The sequence below is a fragment of the Pollachius pollachius genome, assembly GCF_949987615.1.
Source record: "Pollachius pollachius genome assembly, chromosome: 3".
Classification (NCBI taxonomy): domain Eukaryota; kingdom Metazoa; phylum Chordata; class Actinopteri; order Gadiformes; family Gadidae; genus Pollachius; species Pollachius pollachius.
In genome coordinates, this window is record NC_136936.1 from 28,302,882 (window position 1) to 28,310,844 (window position 7,963).

Consider the following 7,963-nt stretch of genomic DNA (forward strand, 5'->3'; position numbering starts at 1 on the left):
TCTGCATCTTTGAGCAATGGATTGTCTCTACCCAAAATTTCTACCACTGCTAGTGCCATATTCAATATTTGGTGAAAAAACACTATTTATTAATACAATTTATTTGAGTTTATTCTACTCGTTAGTACCGGGTTAGTTTAAATGTTCTATTTTATCTCTGTGGCCTCAAATGTGCCCTCCTCCCCGGCGCTGCTCTCTCTACGATTGGAATGTGGGTCCCTGTTGGGCTATTTTTAGTCTTGCTCTGCTCCTTTGCCCCCTCCCTCTGCTCCAACTCTGATCACGGTCTGAGTCAGCGCGGCAATGTTTAAATCAAAGAAGGTTTACACATTTACTTCAAACAAATTAACTATTCTCTGTCCGTCTAATTTATTTATGACAGAATGTACTAAAAGAAAACGGGCCGTACAAGCCTCCCCGGTAACTTAATCCTATCGCGGCTTGAATACAGAAAGAAAACGATTCGTACAACTTTTAATAGTGTATCGTAAAAACGGCCAAATTTGTTGTACAAGATGCTGAGTGGAACTAGTCACTCACTCGTCTTTAGTTAAAAATAAAAGGTTGACCGAGCGTTGAAGCTGGCCTTTTGCTTAAAACATGAACGGTCGGATATGTAATCAGTGGCAGTAATGAAATGTTATCAGTTCATTACTGCCATTCAAAATGTGTTCCTTTACATTTATAAATGTATCTTTTTAGTAGAATAAAATATATTTGTGAATTTTTTCAGTGTAGTTCATTTATGACATATTTCTGTACAAACCATTAACGGATCTGTCAGGTTTCCAATATGTGTCCCCCCCAATGTTAAACTCATTCCTACGCCCCTGACCTATTGTCACACAGTGCCATGATCAGAATTACAGATTAGCCCTCTCTCAAGATCCAATTTCTGCAGCTCAATTGGCCCACGATTAGCACATCAAACTCATTCAAACAGCACTTTAAACAACAAGCTTATTCTTTCAAAATAATGGTTGATCACATAACTACTCGACCAGATCAAGAACAAACAAGAAACTTCTCAAAATACCAAGATTAGGATTAAAAAATCACCTCAAACGGTACCCCAACCAAGAGACTTATCTATTCAAAAATTCGAGAAGCCTTTTTTCTCAAAATGCCAAGATCGGGATTAGAAATTCACCATCATTGGTGCAGAAACTGCAGCTCAACTGGTCCAAGATGAGAATTGAAAATTCATTAGTCGGTGTTACATGTGTGTTTTTCCTCTGCTGTCTTGTGTACTGTTCCAGGTGCCACCCTCCCCATCGGGCTGGTCAGACACACCTGCAGCCCCTCAGCAATCAGGTGGATTGCTACAAAGCTGCAGGGATGAAAGCAGACGGGGCCAGTGGGCCAGATAGGCAAACAGAGTTGGGGTCGCTGTCGGTCGCGAGTCAGAGCTACGTGGTGCTCTTCGTCGTGGCATTGCTCCCTCAGTGGAGGGATAGTGTTATTGTTTGTTTCCGTCCGAACATAGGACTCATTTATGGGCAATAAATGGTATATTGGTTTACATCCTGCTACTCTCTTTCGTTCTTTAAACACCCGGTTTAATATTAATTGTTGCTCCCCTCTTCCCCCTGGACACCACAGTAGGGGGTGTAACAATATGGGGGCTCGTCCGGGATCTTATATTGTTTAAAGAAATTAGTAGAGATGTTGGTAGTTGTTTTGACTAGTTTGTTTTCAAAGTGAAAAGTCACTTCCGGTGGTTCACGGTGAGTGTTGGCATCCGGGTGTGCACGGTCCCGCCTTCACAGGTTGATAACAACTCACTCAGTTAGACAGAAGTGTTCAGCTAGGTCGCCCAGCGGCTCCTCCATCGGACACTTGTTTTTTGTTTTTCCTTTATTATTTTCGGAGTAAATCCTGGGCGGGGATCGAGTTCCCAGACGGAGGTAGGCGTTTCAGGACTCCGGTCGCTGAAGTTTTGCCTTTCAAGTCGCCTCGAGCCCGACACGCTCCAGAAGATAGACAAGTTAGTTCCTCGTTAGGTAGGGTCTGGGGGATGTTTGTTCATTGTAAGGTTGGGTTTGTTTGTGTGTGCAGCATCCGGTGTTAATAGTTATTACGTCTGCCCCGGAGTGAGTGGATTACACGCTAAATTGTTGGTAGCTTAGCCTAGCGGCTAAGCGCTATTGCCAGCGTGATGGCGGGTGTGACAGCGTTTAGCGTGGAGGAGTTTGTGGCGGAGCCTGCGCTGTGTAAACTAAACAGTAGAAAAGTTGACTTATTTGCGATTGCCGACCACTACGGTATTCAAGTTTCGGTCTCTCTCCTTAAGAAGGAGCTGAAAGCTTCCGTGGTGGATGGGTTAGTGGAAAGGGGGGTGTGTAGTCTACCAGCGGCCGTGGCCATGGCTGTGTCCGCAGGGGAGGTCCACTCCGAGTTTCGGGGGGGGGAAGCGATTGAGCCAAGAGCCATTTTGAACGTGACCCCAGGTGCAAAACGTGGTGGCATGGACGATAAGCAGTTTACGTTGCCGCGTTTTGACCCATTGTCTGTCGAAACGACTCCTGGCTCCAGAATGGACGCCCGGATCAAGCTGCGTTTAGCTCGTCTCCAGCTGGAGAAGGAGGAACGGGAGCGTAAATTTCAGCTCCGGAGGGAGCTGGAGTTAAAACGGTTGGAGGAAGAGACCGCTGTCAAGATGCGCGAGCTGGAACTACGGTCTAGCTCACCTTCGTCTGGTGCACGGTCGTCTGTTTCTTCCGGCACTTTTGATGTGGGTGGGATGATTTCTTTGGTTCCCGTCTTTCGAGAGTCTGAAGTTGAGGGTTATTTTGGTGCGTTTGAGCGCATTGCCGCTGCTCTGCACTGGCCGAAGGATGTGTGGGCAACACTGCTACAATGTAGGTTAACAGGTAGGGCTCAGTAGGCTTGCGTTTCTCTTTCTGTGGAGGACGGCCTCTCTTATGAGAAAGTAAAGAGCGCGATATTGCGGGCATATGAGCTGGTGCCTGAGGCGTATAGACAGCGTTTTCGTAGCCTTAGGAAAACAGCAGGCCAGACATACGCTGACTTGGCCAGGGAGAAGGGGATACTGTTTGATCGGTGGTGTTCAACTTGTAAGGCGGATGACTTTGTTTCGATGCGTGAGCTGATGTTATTGGAGGAATTTAAAAACTGTGTGCCTGAGCGGACCGTAGTATACCTAAATGAGCAGAAAGTATCTACCCTACGGCAATCCTTGCTGATGAATTCACTCTCACCCACAAAAGCGCCTTTTTTAGGCACGAGTCCTCCACTCACCGTGAGGCTGCTCTTAGGTCTAGTGACACGCGTGTTCCACGTGCTGGTACATCTCTCTCTAGTCCTAAGACAGATAGGCAATGTTTTTTCTGTCAGAAGACTGACCATTTAGTTACAATTACAATTAGGGCATTTGGCAGACGCTTTTATCCAAAGCGACTTACATCGGTTAACACACACATTGACACACCGACAACCATGCAAGGCGACAGCCAGCTCATCAGGAGCAGTTAGCGTTAAGTGTCTTGCTCAGGGACACATCAACACTCAGCTAGGAGGAGCTGGGGATCGAACTAGCAACCTTTCGGTTACAAGACAACTGCTCTACCTCCTGAGCTAAGCCGACCCCATTTAGTTGCCGACTGCAATGCGTGGAAACGTAGGCAGCAGACGGCAATTTCAAAGCCCAAGGGTGTGGGGCTAGTTAAAACAGTAGCCAGTTGTTCACCATCCCCCAGTCAACCAGGACCTAATGAGTGTTTCAGACCTTTCATTTTCCCTGCATTTGTCTCGCTCACGGGTGAAGCGGATAATCAGCGTCCTGTCACAGTGTTGCGAGACACCGGTGGCTCCCAGTCATTCATCCTTTCCGCCGTGCTGCCCTTAAGCGCAGAGTCTGCCTGTGATGCGAGCACAATCGTAAGAGGTATTGGGATGGGTTTTGTACCTGCACCTCTTCACCGCATTCACGTCCAGTCTAACCTTAAAACTGGTTTCTTCCCGGTAGCTGTGCGTCCCTCGTTCCCCATCGATGATGTTGACTTTATCATGGGTAACGACATAGCTGGGGGTAAAGTATATCCATTACCCGAGGTTGTCGACATCCCTATTGCGGAATCTAGACATGATGATCTGGCCCAATGTCACCCCGATCTGTTTTCAGTTAATGTGTTAACTAGGGCTCAAGCCAGTAAACAAGATCAGGGCGTTGATCTGTCTGACTCTGTTTTTGCTTCTCCCTTATCTGAGGACAGGTTGCCACCTATGGGGGAAACGGAAAGTGATACAAACCTAGGAAAGTGTGGAAGTGGGGCAGGCCCCGTTGCTGATCATGTGCTGCCACTGACACGTGAAGCCCTCATCAGCTCCAAATCAGGTGACCCATCTTTAAGGAAGTGTTTTGCAGCTGTGGAGGATGTCAGTAAGTGTACTGAGGGTCAGTCGTTTTCAGTAGATAACGTGGTGTTGATGCGGAGGTGGATTTCGCCGCTAGGTAAAACCAATTGAGTTGGTGGCTGGGGACCAGTGTGTCAGATAGTGGTTCCTGTTGCATACCGGTGGCATGTACTAGAGGTAGCGCACAAACATCCCTGGTCTGGTCACCTTGGTGTCACTAAAACCTATGATCGTATCCTAAAACATTTCTTCTGGCCAGGAATGAAGACAGAATTGGTACGCTTCTGCAAAACATGTAGTACCTGCCAGGTGGTTGGGAAGCCAATTCAGGTTGTTCTGCCAGCCCCTTTGCACCCTATTCCTGCTGCTGGTGAACCCTTTGAACGTGTGTTGGTCGATTGTGTTGGTCCATTGCCGAGGACAAAGTCTGGTAACCAGTTTTTGTTAACAGTAATGTGCGTTGCCACCTGTTTTCCTGAGGCCATTCCACTGCGAAAAATTACTGCACCTGCCATCACAGCGGCATTAATCAAGTTCTTTACCACGTTTGGGTTACCGAAAGTTGTGCAGACTGATCAAAGGAACTAATTTCCTGTCAAGGTCTTTTAGGCAAACATTGCAGTCTCTGGGCATCACTCATTCAGTCTCTAGTACGTATCATCCACAGTCGCAGGAACTGTGGAGAGTTGGCATCAAACTCTTAAGTCTGTGCTGCGTAAGTACTGTCATGATACAGGGAGGGACTGGGATGAGGGTGTCCCGTTTACACTGTTTGCCATACGTGAAGTCAAACAGGAGTCCCTGGGGTTCAGCCCGGCTGAACTTGTGTTCGGGCGATGTGCGGGGCCCCCTGAAGGTATTAAAGGAACAGTTCTTGTGTAATATTTCTCAACAGACTACTGTTCAAGATCTTGTATCACGGTGTAGGGAGCGTTTACGTCATGCTTCTGCGCTGGCGAAAGTGGCACTCTCCTCTCAGGAGAGTATGAAGCAACGGTTTGACCGGAAAGCGGTTAAGCGTGAGTTTGAACCGGGTGAGAGAGTTTTGGTACTGTTACCGACGCCTGGCTCTGCTCTTACTGCCCGTTTTTCAGGCCTGTATGTCATAAAGAGCAAAATGTCTGACACAAACTACGTCATCCACACACCTGAGCGCAGGCGTAAGGTGCGATTGTGCCACATTAACATGCTCAAATCCTATCATTCCAGAGAAGCTGTCCGGGGGGAGCAGGAAAAAAACTCCGGAGACTACTGCCCCCGGCGAGACATCTACTTCCCTGGTTTGTGTGGAATCCTGGTCTGACGATGGTTTGGCGGTACTGGCCAGTGATCAGCAGAGTGGTAGGCTGTCTAACAGAGTTCTTGTCGAAAATAGACACCCATCTGAACCATCTTCCTGTAGATCAGCGACAAGAGATAGTTTCTTTGTTGCGCTCCCACCTGTCCCTGTTTAGTGAGGTACCAGCTAGCACCAACGTATTAAAACATGACATCGATGTGGGGACTGCATCTCCCATTAAACAGCATGCGTACCGTTGTCCACTAGCCAATAGAGAGCTGATGAAAAAGGAAGCTGACTATCTGTTGGAAAATGGTTTAGCTGTGCCTAGCTGTAGTCCTTGGAGTTCCCCTTGTTTGCTGGCTCCTAAATCTGATGGCACCTCACGGTTTTGTACCGACTATCGTAAGGTTAATGCAGTCACGGTGTCAGACTCATTTCCTTTGCCTCGCATGGAGGACTGTATAGATAGTATTGGGCCGGCCACATTTATTACAAAGCTTGATCTGCTGAAAGGGTACTGGCAGGTTCCATTAACACCCAGAGCCTCTGAGATCTCAGCATTTGTTACCCCAGACCACTTCCTGCAGTATACCGTTATGCCATTTGGGGTGAGGAATGCACCTGCCACATATCAGCGGCTGATGAACCTGGTGCTAGGGAATGTCAGGAACTGTAGTGTTTATCTTGATGATGTCGTCGTGTACTCAAGCGATTGGGCCAGTCATATTGCTAGCTTGACGGCAGTGTTTGAGCGGCTTGTGGAAGCATCCTTGACGCTTAACCTAGCCAAATGCGAGGTCGGTAAAGCCATGGTAACATACCTGGGGAAACAGGTCGGCCACGGGCAGGTCCGGCCCGTAGACACTAAAATCTCGGCCATGCTGTCCTATCCGGTTCCCACGTCAAGGCGTGAACTATGACGGTTTTTGGGTATGGCTGGTTATTACCGGTGTTTTTGCAAAAACTTCTCGGTGGTAGTTAATCCTTTAACCAGTCTGTGTAGCACTAGGATGACATTTATATGGAGTACTGAGTGTCAATATGCCATTGAGGCAGCCAAGTCTCTTCTCTGCAGTGCACCTGTCCTGGCGGCGCCTAATTTCTTTCGTCCTTTCAAGTTGGAGGTTGATGCGAGTGCTTCAGGAGCTGGTGCTGTGCTAATACAGGATGGGGAGGGTGACGTGTCATCCAGTGTGCTACTTCTCGATCAAGTTCAAACGTCATCAACTAAACTACTCCACGATTGAAAAGGAGACCCTGGTTATGCTACTCGTGCTTCAACACTTTGAAGTATATGTTGGTGCCAGTCCGTCTCCCGTGGTTGTATACACAGACCATAACCCTCTTGTCTACCTGACGCAGATGTACAACCACAACCAGCGACTGATGCGTTGGGCCCTATTGGCGCAAGGTTACAACCTTGAGATTAGGCACAAGAAGGGGACCGACAATGTGGTGGCTGATGCCCTGTCCCGTGGGTAAGAAAGAAGAAGAAACGTTAAAAGGGAGGAGATAATTCTGATGATTCTGATTATGTGTAGTGTGTTTTATCGGGGATCGTGCTTAATGTAGCAAACTTGGTTTGCACTTATGGGAGGGGATGTTACGTGTGTGTTTTTCCTCTGCTGTCTTGTGTACTGTTCCAGGTGCCACCCTCCCCATCGGGCTGGTCAGACACACCTGCAGCCCCTCAGCAATCAGGTTGATTGCTACAAAGCTGCAGGGATGAAAGTAGACAGGGCCAGTGGGCCAGATAGGCGAACAGAGTTGGGGTCGCTGTCGGTCGCGAGTCAGAGCTACGTGGTGCTCTTCGTCGTGGCATTGCTCCCTCAGTGGAGGGATAGTGTTATTGTTTGTTTCCGTCCGAACATAGGACTCATTTATGGGCAATAAATGGTGTATTGGTTTACATCCCGCTACTCTCTTTCGTTCTTTAAACACCCGGTTTAATTGCACCGACAACCAAACTCCAGCTGGGATATTGTCAGAAATCCAACAGGTCTGTCCTCATAAACCTGCGGGCCTGCTTACACTGTCCTATTGGAACTTTCCCACTAATTCGTTCCTCTAGAACAGGGGTACCCAATTAGAATTCAAAGAGGTCCAGTGACTCAAATTTCGCCCAGCAAAGGTCTGAATCATTCAAATGTCTAACTTGCACTATGATTCAGGGGTATATGTAGTTATTGTATGTATATAATAAACAAAGTAGTATGTTTTAATAAAATGTCAACAATATTTATTGCACATTTTCCATACAGACACATTAAACATGAACTAAAATAAATAAGCAGCCTAATCATG